This window comes from Condylura cristata, unplaced genomic scaffold (genome assembly GCF_000260355.1).
Source record: "Condylura cristata isolate star-nosed mole 26May11 unplaced genomic scaffold, ConCri1.0 scaffold00024, whole genome shotgun sequence".
Taxonomy (NCBI): domain Eukaryota; kingdom Metazoa; phylum Chordata; class Mammalia; order Eulipotyphla; family Talpidae; genus Condylura; species Condylura cristata.
The window spans coordinates 34602233-34626955 of NW_004567125.1; the positions used below are offsets into that span (position 1 = coordinate 34602233).

Below are 24723 nucleotides of genomic sequence, written 5' to 3' on the forward strand. Positions count from 1 at the left end.
GAGAGAGAGAGAGAGAGAGAGAGAGAGAGAGAGAGAGAGAAGGAAGGATCCACCTATTTGGCAAGGAGTCCTCCTCCAGCAGCCAATGGCTGCTTCCAAGGGGCGGAGGGAGCCGGGCAGGCAGGGTGGGTGGGGAGAGCCCCCGGCAGTTGGAGACCAAAAACAATTTGCCCAATCGACAAGTTCATGTCTAATGAACAAGCAAAGTCCAGCAGTTATGAATTTTTCATTCCAGGCTCCCACTCGGGTCCATTTGGCAGCAGCCACCCAACAAATTTGGAAAGGGGGGGGGCTTGCGGAGAGAGGAGACTACATGGAGAAAGATGAGGAATTTTTTTCTTTTTTTTTTTTTTTAAGCCAGAAAAATAAATAAATAAAGGCCTGACTCTGGGCGGGCTGGCGGGCTGGCGGCGGGAGCCCCAGAAGGCCTTGGGGGAAAGCAGCTGCGCCTTCTCTCTGTGTTTGGTTTCAGTCTCTTTCTCTTGGGCCCGAACACTCTCTCTTTTTCCGGTTCTATTTCTTTTTTTATTTATGGAGCGCACAGGGCGAGTGGAAGTTTTCTTCTCTGGGTACACAAGAGCCTGCGGTGCTATGAATAGAAAGAGAAGAAAGAGAGCTTGGAAAATGTGGATGCCGGCAGCACTTCCAGGGCAGGGACAGAGCGCCCAGGGTGCGGCCACCCCTTCATCCTCTGGTCTGGCGGATGCACGTAGGGGCACTCCCAGATGGGGGGGAGTTCCCCCTTCTCCTCAGCCCCCAACAAGCAGGCAGCCTCCCTCAGCTCACACCCAGCCACGCACGCTCCATTAGCAGTGACGAGGGATGCCAACGCAATGCAGCTCGGCTTGAGAAACTGCAACAGTTTATTAAAATAGCCTCCTGTCACAGCACTCGGCTGACAAGCACTACACATAGTCACAAACACAAGCCTGGGAGGAGTGACAAAGGCAGGAAGATGGACACTACCTCTGACGGCTGCTGAACCTTATACCAAAGCCATCCCCAGCAGCTCCTACGCTTCATTCTTTGCTTCACCACCATCACCACCACCACCACCGCCACCACCGCCGCGGCTTCATCCCTTCCACTTGATCCTTATTTAGTGTTTCTTAGTTGGTGGAACAAGAAAACTCACTTGTGACCCCCCCCATTTGATTCAGACTAAAGGATTTAAACCATATAGAGTAAGGTGCAAGAGTATAAAATAAGAAACCTGAACGAGAAGAGAGCTAGGAAATAAGATGACAAAATAAAGAGGAGTCGGCTCTATCAGGAAATGCAAGCTAACCTTGGGAAAGGCAAGCCCCAGAGGCACAGGGGAACCCCTGCTCCTACTTCTTCCCAGGCTGGTAGGAAAGTGAGAGGCCAACTCCCTCTCCACAGGGTTCCCTCAGGTAGAGCTATTGACAGCCAGGCTTGCGCCTTCGGTAGCAGAACAAGGAGACAGTTATTAAAGGAATATAGAGCAGAAGTAAAGACTGATCCCCAGACCTCAGTCTCTACAGCTGCCCTCTCCCCAGGAGAGGTGCAGCCCTCAGCTGGCAAGGAAAAAAGGTCACTGCTCACTCGTGTCCCTTTCTTCCTCATCTGAAACCCTGTGTCTGTGGCCTTTATGCTTGGCAGAAAGGTTCCCGGCAGAGTGCCTGGGGTGTGCCAGAACAAAACCTGCAGCCCTGCGCTGGCGCTGAACCCTGACAATGGGGAAGGTGCCGCCCAGCATCTGGGACCCCGAGTCTAAGCCTGAACAGTCTGAAGTGAGCCCACAGCTGACTCTGAAAGAAATGGAGGTGAGAGAGCAGGAGGCAGGTGTCAGAGGGACAGGCCAGGCCGCTGAGGGTGGTGTTCAATAATTAACATTATGTTAATAACCAGCTTTGGTCCAATTAGCCAAAGACATTAGCTGAGCAGCAGCATAAGATACCAAACCCAGCCTCTCCACCTTATGAGAAGCCCTCTCACTTTCTATAGCCAAGATATGACTGTAGGAACTACCAGGGGGTTTATGTTTGTCACAGGGGTGCTTTTCTAGTATTCTGATTTATAATAAATATTACACAAAGAACAGAAAATGGCCAATGTGAGCCTCCTGGAGAATTCTGGCATGTTCTGTCTCACAGATCACAGTGTCTGGTGGCAGAGATGCTGAACATGGTTTGATTCTGAATCTGGGCAAGTGACAAGTGGAGGAGAGCTGGAGGAGGGAAGACAAGTGAGGGAAATGGGAGGGTATCATTCCTGAAAGGAGGGAGGGGTCAAAGGTCAATGACTTGTCTGAGAGATTAGACCTAGAAGTGGCCCTTGAGGGACAGTGGAGCCAATCTCCACAGAGCAAGAGCAGAGCCTACCAAGCCCCTCAAAGTTCCCTAGCTGGGAGAAGCAACAGACCTTTCCCAGGGGAGTAACAGGAAGAGAGAACAATGGTCAATTGTCCTTGTCCAGCCAGTGGCCTTAACCTTGAAGGTGGGCAGAGAGGATTCTCAGACAGTGCTCTCCCCTCACCCAGTTCCCACATGGACTGCTGGCTCTTGGGAAGAGGCCTTCCAGGGAGAGTGGTATTCTGAATGCTGCGATGGGAGAGGAGGCCTCCCTTTCTCTTCTATGGGGCGCACAGAGAAGAATCACTCAGGTTCTATTAGAAACACTTTATGAGTCCCGCCCTGCTGCCCCCTCCTGCCAGCCACTGGCTCAGTGGGGGTGGCAGCTCTGGGCCATTAGCACACCTCCCCTGCCCCAGACAAAAGGAGACTGTCCCTCCTTTGTTAGGAGAGTTGGAAGCTCCCTCTGGAAGATTACCTGTCCCAGACCCAGCCTCCTTCCCTTCTCCCCTCCTGCCCTGGTGTACCCAGATCAGAGGCAAGACAAAACCCCTCAGAGGACTCCCAGCTTCTTTGGTGCTGGATCTTCCACAAGTGCAAGGTTCAGAGAATAGAGCAAGAAAGTAATAGAGATAGACTGACTTCAGAGGAAAGAAGACGGGAGAAAGAATTGAAGAGTGAGCCAGAATGAAGGGAAAGCAGTGGGCAAAAACAGAAATTTTAAAACAAGGGGGTCCAGAATCAAGGGAAAACTGGAGAGGGGGAAGGAGTTTTTCCCATTTAGAAGAAAACTCCAAAAGCCAGAAATAAGACTTTAAAAATTCACATGGGCTTCTGCTTTATGGATTTTTTTTTTTTTTACTTTGTAAGACAAAGACTTTTTTTTTTTTAATGTCATTGAGTATATGGAATTTGACTTGAAAAAAAAAACAGCAACAGTTTTCACCAATTTTTTCTAAAATACCCACCCTGGCTTCACCTACCATTTGAAGAAAAGTACTCCCCCCCACCCAAAAAAAAGAAAGACTGAGGGAGAAAAAAAAGAGAGACAGAGAGAGAGAGAAGAAAGCCAAATCTTTGGAGATAGAGTGCAAAACTGGGCCCAAAACTGCAGAGGTTGGAGAACAAAGATGAAGGAAAAGAAGATAACACTGCAACGGGACTGTGGCAAGGAAAAAGAAAAGAGGTTGGGACAAGAGTAAGAAAAAAAAGGGGGAAATGTCTGTTTCTATTAAAAAAAAAAGTGAAATGTGTGGTTTCCATAAACTCCACAAAACAAATGAGGCCTTGTGGGTTATTCAAGAGAAAATAGGAAAATGTGTACAGAACCTCACTCACAAATGCAGAATTCAAATCTCCAAAGAAACAAAATAATTTTTCCCAACCTGAGACAGGTCTTGAAGCCTGCCCCTACCTGTCAATAGTAAAACATCTCGAAGCACAAGAAGTTAAGTCTTTAAAAAAAAAAAAAAAAACAGGACCACTATTTGGAAGTGTCTGTATCTTAAAGAAAAAAAATTCCATTTGTTCATGTCCTGCTTGTTTTAAGGCCTGTATTAAATCTCCCATACCCTGGACACACAATAATTTTATATAATCTATAAAATTAGCCAAATTGGATAACTACACACCTAGTGCAAATAACTGACAAAACTTACATAAGAATTGCCAGATATTTCAGTATCCATTTCACTACTTCATATCTGCAGTTTGGGTGAAAAAAGGACACAAGAAACTTAAAAGATCACAAATAATGCTCTGATTAGTCTGCCGGTTTTAAAAAGAGGCCAGCTTAAATTCATATGCCGAGATCTCCTATCTTGTCCCACAGAAGGAGAAATCCAAGAAGACGGAGGCTGGACCCCAGGCTGGGAGAGAAGGAAAACCGGCAGACAGCGTGCAGGACAGGGCAGCAAAAGGAAGGTTCTGGCTGCTAATCCAAGAGGTGGTGGGTGGGGACTCCTTGGTGTTGGTGGGGGTGGAGGGCAGACAGGAAGGGGCTCTGTAGCCAGAGTAAAATCATCCAAGAGTCTGGAAATGCCAGTCATGGAAACCCGAAAAAACGAACATTGTGAGGAGGCTCAGATAATTTGGACAAAGCGGGTTTTTGGCTGACTTGGGCCTGTTTTCCTCTGCTGGGGAAAAGCGCCCTGCATGTTTTTCTAGCATCCTTATGCTGGCTGAATGGATTTGCCCCACACCCCCTTGCTGGGTCTAGGGTGGGTCTGCCTCAGAACCAGGCCACATTCTCCTATTAAACGCCCCCCCACCCCTTTTCTCCTGACTATAAACCAGAGAGCAGTGGCCTGGGATCGGGCCAACAGGCAGCCTCGTTCTGGCTCTGAGCACTACCCTGCTCCAGGCCCATCTCCCCTCACCCTCTTGGCACTGAGAAAAATAGGGTAGGAATGAGGGTATTGGGGGAGACAATCTAGTCTCTCTAGCGACTGAAAATTGTTTACTTTCATACTCTACGGGGAATGGGAAACAAAAATCTTAGTCTTTAATTCATTATTTAACTTGAAACTTCCTTGTGTCACTAAACAGAGTAAAAGTCGGGAAGGTCTGAGCCCTCACCTCCAGCCAGCTATGGGGGGGTGGGCACAGGACTGAGGATGGCCAAGGGCTGCAAGGGGCAAGGGCAAGGACAGTTCAGAGTCTGAGTCTCACCCAACTGGTCTGCCTAGAAAGTGTCATTCTATGGTGGCCAAGGGTCCGGGAAGGAGGAAGAACCCCACAGGCCAGTTTCACAACTTTCTCTAGAGAACTGAACAACTGACAAAGGCGGGCAGGGGAGAGCAGTAGGTGAAGATGAGATCAGTGCCCAGCACACCATAAAATATACGGAGGGAGGGCACGGGGAAGGCCAGCAAACAGCAAAATGTTGATAACTCAACAAAGGCTCAGCTGCCAGCCCCAGCCCAGAAAAGGCATGGGGGTCCTCCTGGAAAGGTGTTCCTCTCCCTCCCCACCAAGTCCTGTACCCTCAGAGAGTCCTTTTGTGACCTTCCCAGGCCCTTGGTGAGAACTCCAATGGAATCCTTTGTGAGACCCTGCAGTCCTGGGTCTATGCCCCTTGCAACAGAGAAGAGCCAGGGTGAGGAGAGAGTTTCTCTGAGCGGAAACCTTGGCCCCCTCAGCCCAGTCTGCACTCCCAGAGCCCTTGGCCCAAAGGGAGTCCCTTTCTTGCAGTTGCTGTGGCAACAGGCTATGCCCAGAGCCCTGGTAGAAAGCAGGGTGGCTGGGATGGGAACGCCCTGGGATTTTCACTGTTTCAGGACTCCGGGGCACGAGAACAGCCCTTATCAGGGTAAGTGGCTTCCCTAAAATGCACAATTTGGGGAGTTGGAAGAAAAACATTTTTCAATGCCTCAAAATGTATTACTGCCCCCCCACCCCAACTATTTTATTAACAGGATCACTGCCAAGGAAACCCGAGGCTCTTCATTCCCCTGGTATCTAGCTGCTGCGGAGGCTGGCACAGGGTGCCGGGAGCTCAGGACTGTGCCCACAGCTCGGGCAGGATCCTTTCCTCTCTGTTCCCTTTCTTTCTCACCCTCTCTCCCCCTCTGAGTCCTCCAGCTCCAACACAAACTGTTTGCACGGGAAGTCTCCCTCTATGACCCGATTCAGCACACACAAGAGAAAACTGTGGGCGACAGACCCAACGTCCTAACGAACTTGAGTTAATTAATGCTAAGAAAGAAAAGAGGCGCCCTCGCTCTGTTGAATCACGGTTCACTAGCCCTTTCAGTTTGCTGTGGGTGGAGGAAAAAAAAGAGGCTTTTTGGTTCAAATATTTTTGGGGGGCGAAGGGAAAACAAAAACACCGCAGAAGGGCCGTGGAGGGCGAAGCTGTCAATACCTGCCCAGAGGAGCCAGGGAGGCAAGCGTGGCCAACCATTCTCTCCCAGCTTCTGGCCCAGTGCTGGGAAGACTAACGAGGGGAAGAAAAGGGAGAGGATTATCAATTGATTGTGGGCCTGTTCAAATAAATCGCTCCAAAAAATTATACCATAAGACTATGAAATACACATATATTTTTTAAAGCCTAAACTCAACAACTCAATTTGAGCAAAGCCGTGAAAATGTTTTAACAGTGCAGAAAACTGAAGTACGGATGGCAAGCGTACAAAAATTTAAGTGTGCAGAATAAAAGAAGAGGTGGTAACTGAGGGGGGGCAGGGAGAACAGCTGCAATTTTGCTTTCCAGATGTTGACAGCAAAAGGCAACTGGCGAGTAACTCCTCCTTACCATTCCTTATCCTTCGCTTCTGAGATGGTAAAATACTACATCCAGACCTAAGTCTACAGACAGTTTCCAGGAACCTTGCACACGTGGATGGGTCAGGAAGCCTGGGGGCCACACCCCTTCCAGAGTTTTTTTTTTTTTATCAGCCCTCTAATTTTTACAAGCTCTCTCACCATTCCTGGCCAGGAGGACTGAGCAAAGAAAGCTGGAAGACACTCTTACTTAAATTTCTATTATTGTCCTTTTGTAATGCATGGGCTTTATTTTTGAGGTTAGGCCTTTTTTTTTTTTCTTCATTAATATACTGTTCAACTGAAGTGTGCAACATGCATATAGAAGAGAGCCCAATTGTAATTTGCCACTAGATATGTTTTCACAAAGCATACACACCTATGTAACCCCACCCAGGTTAAGGAACAGAACATTTTTAGCACTGTTAAGCGGGCCTTAAGTTTTTAAACTATAGAGTGCTCACAATATACATGCCTTAGAAATGGCTCCTGCCCATACCAGCAGCGTCAGGCACCAGCAGCCTCAGGCGCCAGCACCTATGTACGCACACTGCTACAGAGCAGGGTGCACAACTCATGACCACAAAAACAACTGGCAAAAAAAAAAAAAAAAAGACCCTCAAATTCTCACTGCATCAGAGAGGTTTCTGTGTCTTTTGGTGTCTGACCAACTCTGATCCAGTCAACTGAGCCGTCAAGTGCACCCTGGGTTTAGCGGACCAGCAGGGTGAATATGGGGCCACATGGAGCCCACCTTGAAGAAAGTCAAACAGCCATAGTGACCAAAAAGACTAAGAAGCCCTCTTCTCCAGGGGCAGGGCCAGGTGGCCTTCACAGCGGTGTGGGTCACCGACTGGGGTGGGGGGTGTGGGGTGTGGTGTGGAGGGTTAGAGCCAGGGTTTCTTGAAGGGTGAATGAGCACCCCCCAGCTGGCTGCCCCTGCCCTCCTCCCCTTCAGAAAGTGGAGGGAGCGGGGAGAGGAAGGGGGTGCCCATGCTGTGCCTGGAGGAAGAGCAGAAAGAGCCAGGGAGTCCTGGGGTGGGGCTGCCGGGAAGGGTGGCACAACCCTGCTGCATCTGTCTACCCCTTCCCTGGCTCCAGCCCCAGCCAGCTCCCCCCTCACTTTCACTCGCACTAAATTTACTTTATAATTTTAAAATTCAATTTAAAAAAAAAAAAAGCAGGAAAGAGAAAGCACTGAAGGCAAAATACCTCCCACAAATATCTCTCCGGGAAAAGTTTCTGCTTATGTAAAAAGATGAATGCAAGGGATTGCTGAAAATGTCTAAGCACTGGGTAACAAGGACAATAAAAAATACATTTAATTAAAAACACCTGAAGCAAATCAATAAATAATTCCCTTTGCAACATGAAGGCACAGGCATGGCAACTGGTGCCTGTGGGTACAAGTTCGGACCCCCCATTTCTTGCAGCTTTTCCTTTTCCTTTCTCAGAGGAACTACATCTTCCCCTTCCCTTCTAAAACATCCACCCCACACCTGGGGGAAGGATCAGGGCAGCCAAGAAGAAGCTGCAGGCCATGTTGGAGCAAACCTACCTACGTTGCCCTGATGAAGAGTCCTTTCTATCCCCAGCTCCTCCTAAGCCATGCCCACCACTGGCCCTGACCCCTGCTCTCCCACCCCAAATCTAGGTTCTGCGAGTTGTGCCACTGTCCTGGAGCTGAATGCCAGACCCAGTGTAAGTGGCCAGCTCTCTCCCTTACCAAGGTCAAGGGCTGCCACGGCAGTCTCTCTACTACCCGTTTTCTTGTCCTATTACATTCGGGGCTTGGGAGAAAGAAATGTTTAGCTTAATTTAAAATATGACAAGGGATTTGAACTCTCTGAGCCTGCAATATTTAGAAATACTAGATTAGTGAATTTGGGGAAGGGGAGTTGGCTTTAAGATTCTGCCTCCGAGACCCCATACTCCCCACCTGGTTTGACTCTCCCACCAGCCCGCAGCCTGGGAAACTGTGAGTCCTGGGCTGGCATAGGGGGTACCAGAGCCGGGGCTGCTTTCTTCCTTCCTTTCTTTTTTTTTTTCAAATCGCTCTAGCACAAACCAGGCAGTGGGTCAGGGCCCGCAGGCGGGGGTGGGGCGGGAAGAGGAGAGGGTTGTCTCTGAAAGAGGGGGAAAAAAGGAAACCAAAGCTCCAACTCCGGGAGAAGACCGGCAGCCGCAAGTTTCCTGGCTTGTGCCAGTTTGGGGATTTGCGAATCAGGCTGGAGCCGAGCGAAAGGCGGGCAAAAAAAAAGCCCGCATTAAAACGAGCCGGCTCTACCTAACGCTTGCGTTTCGCCCTTAAGGTAATGCCGAAGGGAGAAATCAGTTATTTCTCACTCTTTAATTATTTGAACACTTAGCAATATTAAAAAAAAAAAACCACACACATTAGTCAATGATATATTCTAACCCTCAACAAAGCTGGTATTTTTCTCTGATTACAGACTTTGCTGTGACAAACTCGGGCTCGAATACCGAGGCAGAGCAGAAGTGTGTGCTCCTAAGTGAGACTCAATTTTATTAAAATCATAACAATTCCTTGGAATTCTAAAGCGCTTTTCTGATCGGCAGTGATCCCACGTACCCACCACTGGTTCTACCAGAGAACCAGTGACCAAAAGTGTATTTGAGAGGTGAGTGAGTCTACCCAGCTCCACAGAGTCACCGGCGCATGTTTTTCTTTCTTTTTTAAACAGCCTCTTTCTACCATCTAGTCTGGCTCATGCAAAAAGAAAAAAAAAAAGTAATAAAACTTCTCTAAATTAAAAATTTTAAGAAGAAAAATTATTCCAAAAATATGGGGGGAGGAGTGCTAAATGCAGCCTGGGAGTTTGGGGGGTGGGTCGCTGTTAACATGTACTGATGGGTCTAGAGTGCACGGCCGAGGGTCAGTCGCTGACCCTGGGACTCTGTCACCTCCTGGGTGGCAGCTGGATCTGGCTGAGTCATCTGCAAGTGGGAAAAGATCTAATACCATCAAAGGACATTTAAGTAATTCTAGTGATGAAAAGTCGGGTTTATGAGCGTTTCAGAGGAGCGGCAGCCGGCAGAACCCCGGGACCTTTCCTAAATGCCCAGGGGTTGCTCAGAACTCTGGGGGAGGCTTGCTTGGGGGAGTTCACTCAGGCACTGGCATTCTTCTCCAACAAGTTGGGTCCCTTTTCCACTTGTCCATCCCCTCCTCAGGCCTGCCCACAAAGTGCTGCAAAATAGCTGGTGGCTTGAACTGGGAGGCCTCTGAGCCCCAAATTGAAGGGGCTGTCCCCAGTCAGGACAGGGAAGGTGGTACTGATCAGAGGAAATCTGGGGGAAATATCTCTTTAAGATTTTTAGAGATGGTGAAACTCCAGCAGTCCTGAAGGCAGAGGAGAGGGAAAGGGAAAGCACATTTTCTGCCACCTTAGTTACATTTCTTTCCCGCTCACAGGAGGCCAAATGCCCCCAAGTCCAACCAACCCTCAAAAAGAACAAAAACCTTCTGGGGTAAATTGTCCTGCCCTTATTTCCAAAAAAGAGGCAGTCTGGGGTTAAATGGAGAGGCTCTTCGGAGGCCTAGGGTCTGGAGGCGGCTAAGCGCACGAAGCAAAGAGGAGTAGGTGTGCCTCTCTGGACTGAGCAGCGTGTGTCCTCGGAGGCACAATCCCAAAAGTTCCCAGAGCCGCCAAAGAATAGCTGGACTCTTCCTCATCACATTCATTTCCAAAGTCCTTGTGTGCATGATCCTCTGTTTAATATCAGGACAGGCACAGGAGCAAAGAAACTGAAGTAGACAATGGGAGCCGGACCTACCTCGCACAGCTGGGGATGGAACTGGCCTCCCCAGCCAAAAACAAACAAACAAACAAACAAACCCAAGCCCTTTGAGCTGCTTCTGGCCTGAGCCTGATGCAGCAAATGGCTAGTGCCCCAGAACCCGATTTTAACACCCACGCAGGGTGACTTTTTGTTGGGTTCACTACGTGGGGTCAGGCTGTGTCTATCTGGAGGCAAAAGGGCTGAGCCATTCGGGCCACAGGGACACCCAGGTCCCAGAGGGTCTTTGAAGACTGCAGACCGAAGACCTAGACCGGAGGGCCCCAGGTCTTCCTAGGGCCTTTACTCCTCCACACCCATTCCTCGCTTCCCCTCACCTGCCCTTGGGGGCAGTGGTCTTCACTCCTGGCTCAACTCCAGGAGTGGTTCCACCGGCTAGGCTAGAGACCAACCCCAACCTTGCGCCACACCCCAGGCCCAGCTGAGCAGCCTCCCCCCCCCCTTTTTCACCTGGGGTTGGCACACTCCCGAATTTGCACACGGTCTGCTCATGGCCCTGGCCCTGGTCCGCACCCCCCACCTCCCAGCCCCCAGTCTTACACAGGTCCAGAACTAAGCCGGTCCCTCTGAAGCTGAGATGCCAACAGCCCTCGGCAGCTCCCACCTGTCCAGAGCCAGAACAGAACCCAGTCCTCCCCTGCCTGTGCCCAAGGGAGCCCTCCCCACGACCCCGAACCTCACTCACCCATGTCCTCATCCCACCCCAGGCACTGGCCAGTTGCAGCGGGTCTCAGAAATGGTAAGTGAGAAAAGAATACCGGAGGCAACAATGAAAGAAGCCGCAGGCGGCAGGCACCCAGTGAAGGGCCAGCAGGGGCACAGGCCAGCAGCACCTTTCTGATGGGCACTGCACAGCCACTGGCCGCAATGGGCATACTGGACTGCAAGGGAAGCAAAGCCCCCTCCTGCCCTGGGGGGGTCCTGTGGGTGGTTCAGAGGACCCTGTAATGCTTTTGAGCCTGGTTGAGGCACAATGGGACCATCTAGGGAGTCCAGAGACTCCCGCTTAGCACTTCTCCGACATGCACTTCTATTTTAATATATCTCCCACCCCTCCAAACCCACCCACACTAGCTCCCGAAGTCCATGGTGCAGCACTGGGAAGCCACCTCCACACCCGATGCACCTGGGGGAAAGGGAAGGCGGGTAGGCATGGGGCTAAGGGGGCGGTCTGAGCTGCCAAGCTGGACTCAGGGGGGCAAATGGAAGTTTCATCCGAGAAGGAGGGGGGCATTAAATGGCCTCTTTGTGGAGAGGAATTGCAGGCCGTCACTCAGGATTAATTTAAGCAGCAACAGCAAACACACCAAAAAGCAACGTCTGGCCGCCAGCACCCACCCCCGCGATTGTGTTTCGGTGAGGACTACGGGATTTGGCGGTGTGGGTCCGGCCTCCAGGGGAAGCGTGGCAGCCTTAAAGAAAGTGGGGCGTCCACAGAGGGAAGGGGAAGGCTCACCCCATGTCCCTGTTTAGTGAAATGATTTTTGCAGGTTTGGACTGAAGCACAGTGGAAGTGGTAAAATCCAAGGAGAAGGAATGGGGGGTGGTTCTTACATATAAAAATATATAAAAAGGCACAAATTTCCAATATAAATAGCACATGCAGGAGTGCCACTGAGTAGCACTTCTGGGACATCTTACCTGCATCCCAGGGACATTGGGGGAGGTGGATATTCTAAGAGAAGTGGGAATTAGCCCCCACTCTCCAGTCCCCTCCCCCAACAGCCTGAATGCTGCTTTGGAGCCAGGTGCCCTGGGCGTCCTGGCAGGTGTGCGGCTCACGTGAAACACACGCGTGTGCAGACTGGGGAGGTGCATGCCCGTGTGGGCCTAGAGCCATGTGCGTGGGCACCAGCGACTGCTTCAGTCTCATTTATCCAGTGAGTACAGAACCCCTATGGGGGCACAAGGCCATGCATGTGCTGGGAACCCTGGTCCAGAGCAAAAACAAGAGAGTGAGTGCATGTGTTTGGGAACCCCCATCTGGTGCCAGACAAAGGCCTGTTTATGGGCACATGTGCTCTCGCACTCCTTTTGGGGTGTCAGGTTGGGTGCATATAAGCTAGTGGAGCCTGGGAGTCCCCTCAGTCCTGGCGAAGGTCAATGACTTTCTATGGGCTCCTGTCTGAGCAGCTGAAGGGAAGAATTTTAAGTGATTATGGGCCCTCAAGTGTCCTGCCGGGTGTTGGACCTGGGCGTATTTGCACTTGGGTGCCCTGTCGAGCCACTGACAAGGGATTGTGTGTGTGTGCATCCTAGAAGTGGCTGCATGTGCCTGGGGCCGCCGTCACAACTGGGCACAGCCTGGATCTGGCCCCTGAGCCGGCCCCTGAGCTGAGCTGTCCAAGGGGCAGGGCCAGCTGCCCAGCAGACCTCCACGGGATGTCGGGATGTCGTTGGAGCTGTGTTGGTTTTGGCCATGACAACTCTAATGGGGGAAGCCCCAGGAGGAGGAGCAGGCAGGGGTGGGACAAAGAAGGGGAAAGTGAGGGAAGCAGACTGCAGAGGAGGAGGAAGCTCCTAGGAATGCGGACAGCCCAGGGGAGTAGGGCGCAGGACGCCCAGGGCTCCCAGGCCTGGCGTGGGTTGAGGGACTTTTGGAGGCCTGGTAGCCTCTGGCTGCCACTCTGCCTGCCTGTGCGGACCTGGATAGGTGTTTTGAAGACCTGGGATGTCTCTGCCGTGCAGATCCCTGGCCCTATTCCTATACACAATCCCACAGAACCTCAAGCTGCAGCCACCTGAGGTGACAGGGAAACGCCAGCTTCACCTGGATCATCCTTTGGTGTGGGTAGGCTGCACATAAGGAAAAAAATGCAACAGGCATTCAAACAGTGACTGTCAGTGCCCCACTGGGAGCCAAACACCATTTGGGTTGTAGATCATGGTTCAGATTTTCGCAGCCAAAGGGACTAGTTTGAGCCGCTTCCCTTGTTTCTTGGTGGAGCTGCCCAGAACCTCAGTTTTCCCCATCTGGGAAGTGGGGAGGAAACGCCCATGGGGAGAACCAGGAGGGCAGGTCCTGGATAGGAGTGTGTTGAAAAGCAGAGTGATGTGTTTGAGCTTAACTTACCCCTGGGGGCCCGACTGAGTAATTCCTGCACCCCACTTCTAGCCCCATGACCTTGGCGCTTGACCTTGTGGCCTCTGTTTCCTCATCTGTAAAACAGGTTACTCACACTTGCCTCACATTAGGAGGGTTATAGGAGGTCACGTGCCCTCACCCGCTGCCCAGGCATAATTATACTGGGGTTGGTAGCTGTTATTTTTATTATGAGGAGTCTATGGCTGTGACAAGCTGTGATGCTTGGTGTGATCGCATGGGGCTGGCTGTGTGTGCGACTGTGCCACTGTGTGTGTGTGCAAGTGTGTGACAGGTTGTGTGTGAGACTGTGCGTGGACGACAGATTGTGCCGGTGTGCGGCGGTGCCTGTGACAGGCTGTCACTGTGCGACAGACTGCGGGTGGCGGGGTGTTGTGGGGACTGACTGTGAGTGGGGATGAAGCAGTGTGAGAGGCTGGGACCTGAGGACCCCCACAGAACTCGTTCAGTGAGGGTCTGCTTGACAGTAGAAATGGAGGCTCTTAGGGAAAGGGGAGGAGGTCAGTCTACTATCCCCTTGGGCTTTGGCTTTTCTATGGTATTCATTGGGACCCCCACCTGCTTGCAAACCTCTGGAGGTGACAGGCCAGAGAGACCCTGTGAAAGAGCCTCTTCTTCACCCACTTTTGTCAGCTCAGGTGCCTATCGCCCTTCTAGAGGGTCATCAGGGACCTCAGGGGAGGAAAGGCCCCAGGCAGAGTTGGTTCCAGTGAGGGATAGTAGGCTGAACCTGTTTCCCATAATTTCCCTGGACTCTAAGGAGGGAAGCAAGCAGACACTTTGCTGCCTGGTGTCTGTGAGAACCCGAGTGCCAGCGATCAGGGCCTCCAGTCAGGGTGAATGCACATAGGTTTGCATTCATGGACTCAATCCTTGTATCAGCCCTCTCTTATTCAGCATACCAGGCCACCGTTTATACCAGCCATCCCATCACTTCCACAAGGGTTGGGGAAAATGAGGCTAAGAGATGGGAAGCGTCCAGTTCAAGCACCCCTTCAGGCCTGGGAGGTCTCCAAGATTTCAGAAACCTCACCAGATGGAAATATCCCCCAGGCCCCTGGATTAGGGGTAGCACCCTGCAACCCTCACTCCTGCCTTGGTACACTAGTATGTGTATGGCATGTGTGCTAGGGCCCACAGCCATATACAGCTGGTGTGCAAGATACCACGTGATGTATGTCCCTCATCAGCTCAGGTCTCCGTGTGTCTGTGTGTCCATTCAAAGCCAGTCCCTGCCACAGAGGGGGGAGAAGCTTCGAAGCACCCCTACAGAGACACCACCCCCCCCATCTCACCCCCTACCTCCCTACCCCCCCGGAAAGTGTGTCTTTGATACTTGCAGCCTCGGCAGCAAAAAACAAGTTTCCACAGGGCCGCCTTGGGCTGAGGCCAGGCCGTCCTCAAATAACATTTGAAGTTACTTAACAAACTTTGTTTAGTGCTGAGAGAGGCTTGGGCAGAGGGCTGGGGGGGGGGGAGCAATAAACCGGTTCCTCCAAAGTCCTTTACCCCTTGGGGGGCACAAGTGCCCACCCCAGCACTGGGAAGGGGGAGCAGGAATCTTGAAGTCCTAGGGGGAACTTGTGGGAGGAGAGGGCTGGGTATCCCACTGATGAAACCTTGCTTTTGCCTGTCTTGGCCTTGGACTTGGGTAGAAATGCCCACCCTGGTGTCCCAGTGCCCCAGGGGCTGACACTGGGCCCCTGGAGTCGGTCAGAGGTGGGAGGATCCTTACTTTCTCTGACACCCCCTTTCTGTAGCACAGCTGTGCCAACCTCTAGGCTACTAGATGAGGTGGATTGCACAAGCTGGCTTGGAGCAGCATGTGGAGGCCTCCAGACACACACACAAACACTAAGGAAGCCCCTGGTGCCCATATGCCTGGCCCCCCAAACCCTCATTTCCAAAGTCCCAGCCCAGGCCACAGAGAAGTAGTAAGAGCCAGCAATGGCGGGTTTGGAAGTAAGATTGGCGCCTATGGGAGGGGGAGGGGAGAGGCGATGCCAAAAATGGTGAGCCATTACGGGGCAAGCAAGCAAAAGGGGGAGGAAGCGAATAGGGGAGATGGAAGCCAGGCAGCATCTCCCAAGCTCCAGACTGCAAAGGGGCAGCAAGAAAGGCAGCCCAGGCATGGGGCAGGAACAGGCATGGGGGACAAGCCCCAGGTGGCACAAAACAGGCAGGGGGCTAAGGGAGGTGCCCAGCACTCCCCACCCCCACCTCCAGCTTCCAAATGGAGATTGGCAGCAGCAGCCGCTAGGCTCTGCCCGGGCATGGGTGGGGGTGGAGGGCGGGCAAGGCGCCAAGCCAAATGCCACCAGGCTAGGCACGGAGGTTGCCAGCCAGCAGCACCGACCCCACTAGCCTGGACCCAGAACCCTCAAGCCTGGAGCTTTGAGAGTAAAGGAAGAAAGGGTCCAGAAGGTGTCAGGGACAGGCAAAGTTCGGTCCCCTCGGCCACTCGGCAGGTCCTCAAGATTCTATAAAGATGGCATGGCCTGGCACTGCCAGGGTGAGGGCAGTGGTAAAAATAAACTGGACCCGCCCCAGGGGAGCTAAATCGAGGGGCCCAGGTGGAAGTGCCACTCTGAGCCACCAGCTGCCCCCGCCCTACCCCCATACTCCAGAGCTGCAGGATTGAGAACGCCCGGTGCCTATGAACCTGGTTTCTCTACAGGAGAGTCCCCGCCATCTTGTCTCTAAGTCTTGGGCAGGCAGCATATGCTGTATCCACAAATGTGGGTAATGGATAGCCGCAGACAGTACATTACTGGGAGACAGTGAGGCAGTGAGGGTAACCTTGCTAAGTCACATACCCTTGACCTCCAGATTGCCCCCTTAAATGGGAAAAGGGCCTGTGAGGCCATACTTGAGTGGCAGCAAGACCACATTGAGTTAAGTTATCACTGTGCCACGAGGCCTTCTAGACCACCACCCGGCTCTTCCAAAAGCCCTTCCTATACCCCATCCTCCATATACCTATTGCTCTCAAGTACTGGACACTCCTCCCTTGTCTGCCATTTCACTGGGACTGCCACTTCTACTGATTTTGCTCCCTGCTGAGCCCCCAGGGCCTAGAAGAGGGCCTGGCACCCAGGAGATACTGGGCAAATATTGGTAGAAGGAATGCACGGGCCCCTGGCTGCACCCCCAGCCCTGGGCTCCGGCTGGGTGCCCAGCAAGCTGTGAGAGAGAGTGTGAGGTCCCACTGGGGTAAGGGCAAGCTTGCCTGTCCAGTGGGGGTGTGTAGTAGGAGAAACTATTGTCCACTCCCTTTCTGAGCTCTGGATAGAAGATCCACAGGTCAGAATGGAAAGGAAACTCAAGAGCAATAGAGGAGATATGGGGAGTATAAGGCCACAGAATAAGCCGCAGTTCTGTCCCATAGCAGGAGTTAGCCTAGAGTGGTGGAGATTAAAGGAGTTCAGTGCACCCTTCCCCACCCCACCCCCACCCCAGCCCTTTTGCACTGGCTGGCCTGCTTTCTGCTTTTCATTTATAAAAATCAATCACTTCTATCACATCAAGGATTTGAAAGCCCCTCTTTAAGCCAACTTCTCTGATTTTCTCCACTAACCTGTGTAAGGAAATTGAGGCCCAGAGAGGTTGCATGACTTGTTCATGGTCACACAGCTAGTGAGGAACAGAACCAGGATTCAAACCCAGGAAGCTGGCTCAGAGACCCCACTCTACTGTTAATGTCCAAATATGCCAAATGCACTGTGAGACCCATACTATGGCATTGCTAGCCCTTGCCACGCCTGCCTCATGCCAAAGAGAACTAAAGAGATGAGCTGGAAAAGCTCTTCCACAGGAGCAACACAGCAAGCACATGGCACTTTAGCCACTGCTATGATTTTTAGGCTAAGTCTCAGAAGTCCCCATCAAGGATTGGCTGGCTGGATGGCTGGCTTTCAGCAGCCAGGCACTTTGGGTGGGGCCCTTGGTTCTGGCCACTGGGACCCCAAAGGTTGTTTCCTGGGCAGGGCTGGGCAGATGGCACCCCTGAGCTTCTCCCAAACAGCACAGGATTCCAAGCTCTGGATTCCACCGAGAAGCTGGGCTATTGGTTGGGTTCAGAGACAGACAGACAGACAGACAGACAGACAGAGGGAAGACTTGAAGAGGGCAGGTGCCATTTCCAAACAGGGCCAGGCCAGAATGGTGTGTGATTGTGACCCTTGTCTCCATGTGCTGGGACAAGACTGTGTACATGTCACGACATTTGCGACTGGGCTTGTGTGTGTGTGGTTGCATGGGTGACAGTGCCTGGGTCCTGCTGAGCAAGACTCTATGTAGGAGACTGTCAACTGGTCCTTTGTCCAGATGTAACAGTGTGTGGCTGTGTGTGTCATAAGCGGCAGGGGTTAACTGTATCCATGCACATGTCTGGCAGTGTGTTAGGCCACTTGGACTCTGCTGACACTGGGGACTGGATCGTTCTCTGAGGTCCGGGTGCCCTGTGCACTGCAGGGTGTCGGGCAGCATACCCAGATTCACCCTTAGTGCTTTCAAAACCAAAACTTCCACAGTAATGATCAAAAATATTTTATGTCACCAAGTGTGTGTGTGTGTCACTGTGTTAGTGTGCACATCTGAGTGCTGCTGGTGGGTGTGCTGGGACTCACTGCATTTCTGGATATCTGACATGTTCTCCGTGTGCAGTGCCTGCGGTCCACGCACCCCTGTGCGTTTGGCAGTGCGTGTATCTGATGGTGTGTTGGTGTGTGGCTGTGAGTCTGCTGGTCTGCGCCCACATACAGTCCCTGCATGTGCAGCCCTGCACCGCGATGTGCTTGGGTGTGGCTTGGGTGTCTCCAGGTGTCTGTGTGTAAAGGCGAGTCTCTTTGTGTGGGGACGCCTGTGTCTATGTGTGCCTGATTTAGGGAGGTGTGTGTGCCAGCGTGTGCCGCGCCTGTGTGTGACAGCGTGAGTCTTTGTGCCCGCATGTGCCAGTGAGCTTGTGCGACTTTGTATGAGATGGACCCAGAATAAACCCCTGAGATGATTCAACCGAAGCCGATCTTTGGATGGAAGCTTCTGGATGATTTGGCCCCCCACCCCCAACTCCTGGCTGCCCTGAACTGAAAGCCGCCTCCTGAAGCCAAGAGGGTGGGTGCACCTCTAAGCTGCCCCTTACATTGGTTTGGCTTCCAAAGATTCAGGTGGGGACAGACCCCATCCATGCCTAATCAGTGCCAAAATAGTAACAGTGAGTTTCCGCCAAGGGTGCAGGGTCCTCAGTGGTGATGGTGACTCTGCCTCCTTCCCGTTGCTGGTCATCATGCCTGGCTCCCCTCAGGGTGGGACCCAGTGGGGGAAGAGCTCCCCAGTGCAACCCCAGCATCCTATTGGCTACAGAGCGCCGCAGTGCCTGCCACCCGCCTCCCCCTCCCCGGCTGGCGCAGCCACATCGGTAGTGGTGGCAAACGCAGCTCGGAGTTCTGGGCACAGCTGCGCCTCAGAGAGGCCCTGCCAGCCCCACCAGAAGCCAGACACCCCAGCTCCATGCCCCCAACCCCTCCCCACCTGCCTGCCTGCCCAGTCGGGTGGCACAGTCACCCCAGCCGCTGCCCCCTCAGGCTGCCAGGCCCAGTTCCACCAGCCCCCTTGCCTACCAAGTCTGTGCCCCCTTGGCCAAGCCCCATTGGGTGAGGGGCCCAGGTCCCTCCATGAGGCCACTCCCACTCGCAGAGGGGCTCTTTGGGAGGGGGGAAGCGGTGAAGAGGGGGCAGGGAGGGGGGAGCTAGCCCTTCTTCTTTTAGTGAACGAGCCCAGAGCTGGAGCCAAAAATCGAGGAGGAGAGATATTCAGACAGAGCCAAGACTCGTTTGGCAGGAGAGAGAGAGGGAGAGAGGGAGCGGGAGGAGGGGAGGAGAGAGGGAGGAGAAAGAGAGAAAGGGGAAAGAAAGGGGGGGCCTCAGTTTCCAAATCTGTGCTCTCTGAGCCTCAGAGGGACAGCTTGTGGCCTGGGGGTGTGAGACCCAAAGCAGACCTGGCTGTGGGGAGCTCTGGGAGGGGTCGGCTCAAGCCTACAGACACAGTCAGACACGCCGGCTGGCCCAGTCAGGATGGACGCAGGCAGAAGCCAAGATCAATGCTCACCGGGTAGACAGAGGGAGGCCTGTGGGCGGCCCAAACACACACCCGCACCTCACCACACAACGGACTTCTGTCCGTGCCGAGCTGGGGCACGGGCGGGGCCTGAGGCACCATGGCCGCCCAACCTCATGGGAAGCAATGGAGAGGCCAGCAGGCTCCCAGCTGTTCCCCTGGCTGTCATGGTGGTGCCGAGAGGCCCCAGGAAGCCAAGAATAGGAGCACATACGGTGAAATGCACATTGATGGTCATGGGGACAAGCCCAGGAAGCACAATGACATGGGGCTGCTATGAGGTAACATATGTGGGCCAACACGTGGTGAGGCTCACAGACATACTCCCGACCACCATGGTCAACACCCAGAGGATTGTTGAGTTGCACAGCGATATACCGTACCGCAGCAGCGCCATGACACAAAGAAACCAGGCACCCAGACCCTGGTAACAACCCCATCCAAATGCACAGAGATAGAATGTGTGATGACCCTCGCAGCATCTTAGGAAGGACACAAGCAGACACAGGGACACGAGGACACACACCACCACACACAGGCTGAGGAAAAATGGTGGTTCTGCTACCCAGGATACCACTGCACACGCCTGTGGATCCAGGAGCACCAGGCAGCCACACACAGCTGGTTCTGTCACCCCCAGATCTGGGGGCTTAGGGGCAGGACAGTGAAGACACCCCTTCCTCCCCTCTACCCCAGGTTTGGGGGATAGGAGCCCCATCCTCAGTGCTATGTTTGAGAAAAGCAGGAGCACCTGGGCCTCCTCTCTCTCTGTCCAACTGGAAGAAGGTTCAAGACCTCAGATTCATGTTTCAAGATCCAAGCAGACAAAAAAGACCAGGGTCCCAGGGAGCTGGGCACAGAGGTCAACAGTTAGGAACTCACCATGGAGGCCAGGGCGGCGAAGCTGTTTCAAAGGCAGACACCATGCATGCCCTCTACCTGCACACACCTGGAACACCCATCTGCACCTGCTGAGCACCCACATAGGGTCTCCTACATACATCCTGTCCCTGTGGTGGCCCAGGGGACAATGCCCCAGAGTCCACACAGAACTGGCTCAGGGGCCCTTTGGACATTCCTGCAGCCACTCTCTTCTCCAGGTTCTTTGCCCCTCTCCTTTGAGCACACTTCTGCTCACATACCCTGACATAACACCTTGGAGCATGAACCCAGAGTGAGCCAGGTCAAGGTCAGGGTTTGAAATTAGGGAAAGGATCAGGACAGCCAGAGCACTCAAGAAGGATATCTAGTCCCTACCGGGCAGCACAGGCCTTGTCTATCCCCTCCTGCCCTCCGCCCCTGACTATCATCTTTCTGTGCCTGAACCCCTGTGGTTGGGAGGTGCTTGAGCCTACTTTCCAACCCACTGACTTGTCTTAGTTGAGAGGGCCTGGGGGTAGCCTAGTGACAAAACCGAAAATGACAAGTCCTTCCATGTCTTCAGCGGTGCACCAGGCACTGACTGCCACTGAGCCTAAACACAGCCTGAGAGGTAGGCACTGTTACTGCCCATTTCATAGCCCAGGAAAACTGTGAGCTTCAGGTCATAGATGAGAAGATGTGTAACCAAAGCTCCAGCCCTGCACTGTGCAGTGGCAGAGACAAGTACTCGACTTCTGCTCCCACAGCCTGTGTCTAGGAGCCCCTGAGGCCACACAAGGCATTCCTGGCAAGGCCAAGAGCCCTGCCGCTAGTCCCCAGGGAAAGAGGAGCACCCTGTCCCCCAAATTACCCCAGCAGAACCCTTGGCTTCAAAATCAGCTTGACCTAGAAGCAAACATGCAGCCTCCAGCATGGCCTCCCCACCTCAGCTCACACCTCACCCCTCCCAGCAGTGGACACAAAGCGGCAGGGCCAGAGCCAGAGAGAAAATTCGTGATAAAAAGTGGCCCCGTACTGCTGCCAGGCCAAAGACTAACAATTTCATGGGGCCAGAGGGTGGCCACAGAGACCCAGAAAAAGTACTGGGTGAGAGAGGAGACCCAGTCCACCCACCTTGGATGGGTATGTGGCTGAGGAGAAACAGAGCACATGGGCATTCATTCCACTGCTCCCATGCCATGTGGCAGGCAATATCAGCAAATGTGTGTGTTTGATCAAATGTGCATGTCAGACACCCAGGTGAGCTAACAGCATTGTGTCTTATAAAGGTGTGTCCATCCATCCACCTGTGGACCTGTGTGGGGGTGAGCATACACTGTGTCAGTCTGTATTTGAGCGTCTGAGAGGTTTCACTATGTCCCCATAAGCCTCCATCAGTACACATGCCCCATCTTAAGAGGTGTGTGTGTGTTTGTGTGTGTGTGCGCGCGCACGCATATTGTGGGGAGAAGGAACACATAGGTTTCCTGTGTTTGTGTAGGATGGTCAATGCCATCTGTGTGACATCAGTGCGAGCAGGTTGTTTATACCTTCTTGGAGGCCATGGTGGTGCCGTATGTGTGTGTGCACATTCCAGTGAATGTTGCTGATTGTTTCGGGGGTCTCGTCTATCTGCCCCCACTCCACTCAGGACTCAGGCCCTTGAATGCAGTGAGCTCAAGCAGTTCCAACAAGCGCCTCGCCCAGCCGCCCTGGATTTCGATGCTTTTTCCAGAAGGAGATTTCCCCCCCACCCCCACCCTTCCCCCTCACCCACAGTGCCTTTCCCCGCCAGGGCCCCGCTGCTCCAAGCTCGTTCCTGCTCAATCATTTATTGACTTTAAAATCGAAGCCAATTCTGGTTTGAAAAAAGAAAAGGGAAAGGGAAGGGGGAGAACAGAGATGGGGCCAGAACCAGAGACAGAGACAGGGACAGTTAAAGACCTAAAAGGACAGAGACAGGGAAAGATGAAAAAAAGGGCAGAGCAAGTCAGAAACAGAGAAAAAGAAGGCACAAGAGATTGTCAGAAAGACAGAGACTGGCAGGGAAAACTATAGAAGCAGAAAGATGTGTAAAAACACTCCATCTGAAAGATGTGGCTGTGGGTCGAGGCAGGCCAGACCCTGCTTACCAGGAATAGCGGTTGCCTGCCCAGACCCAGACGGAGGGCACAAACAGCCCAGAAAGACCATGCCCTCTCCCCTCCCAGCTGCCCTGGCACATTTGCATGCTGCAGCCTGGGCCTGCAAGGCAGAGCTGGGTTCTTGCTCCTGGGTCCTCAGAGAGTCATACCCGCTCTGGCTGTCACGCTAAGTCTAGGGCTATCCCCGTCGTCCCTTCCTGGCCTTCTGAATAATGGGTCAGCTATTATCTTTCCCAAGGGGCTGTGAAATTTGGGAAATGAGATTCTCATTCAAGCAGGGATGGGAGGGACAGGTCTGGGAACTTGGCTAACAACCGAAGGGCAAGGATTTCTAAAGAGTGGGGTCTAGATCCCATTAGCCTCAAACACCAACTGCGAAGGTTAGTCCAGTGTGAAAGGTAGCCACAACTCAGATCCAACTAAATGGCAGGGTCATGCTGTGGGGACCCAAGGTGAGAGCTACGGATGTAGGGGGTCTTCATACTCCGCTGACCAGAGTGCCTAGTCACATCTGCAGGCACACTATGATACACACGCATGTGTGTGCCCCTCACCAACACACACACTTGATACCCACAGGAAAGCCCACTCCCTGGGCCACAGACCTGTCCATGCGACGCATGCCTGCCCATGGTCAACCCATAGCAGCTATAGGCAGACTCCTAACATAGACACATACAAGCACCCATGCAGCTCTAGAGACAAGACCATGGTGTGGCCACAACTGTCACATGTCCCAGACTACCTTTTGCACCTTATCACACCAAACCCAAACAGTAGCCATGTTCATGTGGACTCTCACTCCCAGCAGTGGACACACTCAGCACTTGGATGGCAGGGCTCGGCCTCCCCAGCAGAAGGGACAATTAAGACCCCAGGCCTCATACACACAGGCCCTGTTGGTACAGGGTTAGACAGACCCGAGAAGTCCCTTCCCCTGAGGGTCTAATGTCAGTCCTGGCCTGGCCCTGTAGGCAGACCTGCCAGGGCCACTGTGGCACTCTGGGCAGCTCCTGTGCGCTCTCGGAGCCTGGGAGGCACAGCTTGGAGAGACTGGAATGGCAGAGCAGGCATCCCCAGAGTGCTAGAAACGGCGCAGAAAGCTTCGCTGGAGGCGGGAAGCTAGTGCTCTCGGCGTGCGCAGAGGTCGGCGCTGTTGTGCTCATGCTGACCCGACGGCTTGGCGGCAGCACTACCCGGGCGTCCAACGCTGCCTCCACCCCCTCCCGCCTCTGAGCAGCGGGACAGGATTCCCCCCCGCCTGCCTGCCTGCCTGGTCCACAGCGTGGCAGCCCAGGTAGCTTGGGCCGCAAAGTTTGCACCGAGGAAAGTTTGGGGGGTGCGGGGTTCGTGCCTTTGGAGTCCAGGGTCGGCAGAGAGGTGCGGCCCGGGCTGGCAGCGGGCCCATCCCTCTTTCCCCTCCCCTGCCCCTCCGAAATTTGGGAGCCCCGCCATTTTCTTAGCCCCGCTCCCATGTGAGGCCTGAACAAAGACTTTGGGGAGACGCCCGGGCCGCTCGGCCCTCCCCGGGCACCCTGACCGCACGCGGGGCCACCGCCACGCACGCCGGGCCGCTGCCACACTTGGGACACGGTGCTCCCGCCCCAGGGAGGGGCGCCGGACCCAGTGCTGGCTTTTCGCCCCGGGGCCAGCCCCTGCCACTCTGTCACCTCCGCAAACACTGTCAGCGGCCACGCTGCCCGGATGCCCGCCACACTCGCCCACGGGTCGGCAGGAGTCCCGCTGTCCTCCGCACCCCAGTGGAGCGCGCGCGCACACTTGCACACACACACACATACACACACGCAAGCAATCACTCCCGCTCGACGCTCCGAGGGGCAGCGCCACGCACGCAGCGGGCCACCCCCGGGGACCCAACAGGAGCCCCCGGGGTGACCAGGGTCGCACGCGAATGATGACGCCCGCACGCGTGCCTGGACTCCCCACCACAGAGTCGTACCCCTCGGCTGTCCGAAGGCTTACTACCCCCGACCGCCGCGCGCCCCTTCCGACCGCGCCGCCCGCTGGCCTCCTGCGCCCGCTCCCCTCCCGGGTCGCGCGGGGGCGGCGGCCGGTACCTGGGTGAGGCAGTACGGGGAGT

At 53.7% G+C, this 24723-nt stretch overlaps 1 protein-coding gene across 1 annotated transcript in view; it reads right to left on the bottom strand.

Moving 5' to 3' along the window:
- NFIX (nuclear factor I/X (CCAAT-binding transcription factor)) overlaps window positions 1-24716 on the bottom strand; it is an 89919-nt gene extending 65203 nt beyond the window's left edge. Inside the window, exon 1 of the mRNA XM_012729194.1 lies at window positions 24701-24716. The gene's annotated coding sequence lies outside the window, so the exon portion shown is untranslated. The remainder of the gene's footprint in view (window positions 1-24700) is intronic.
- Window positions 24717-24723: the final 7 nt, after the last annotated feature.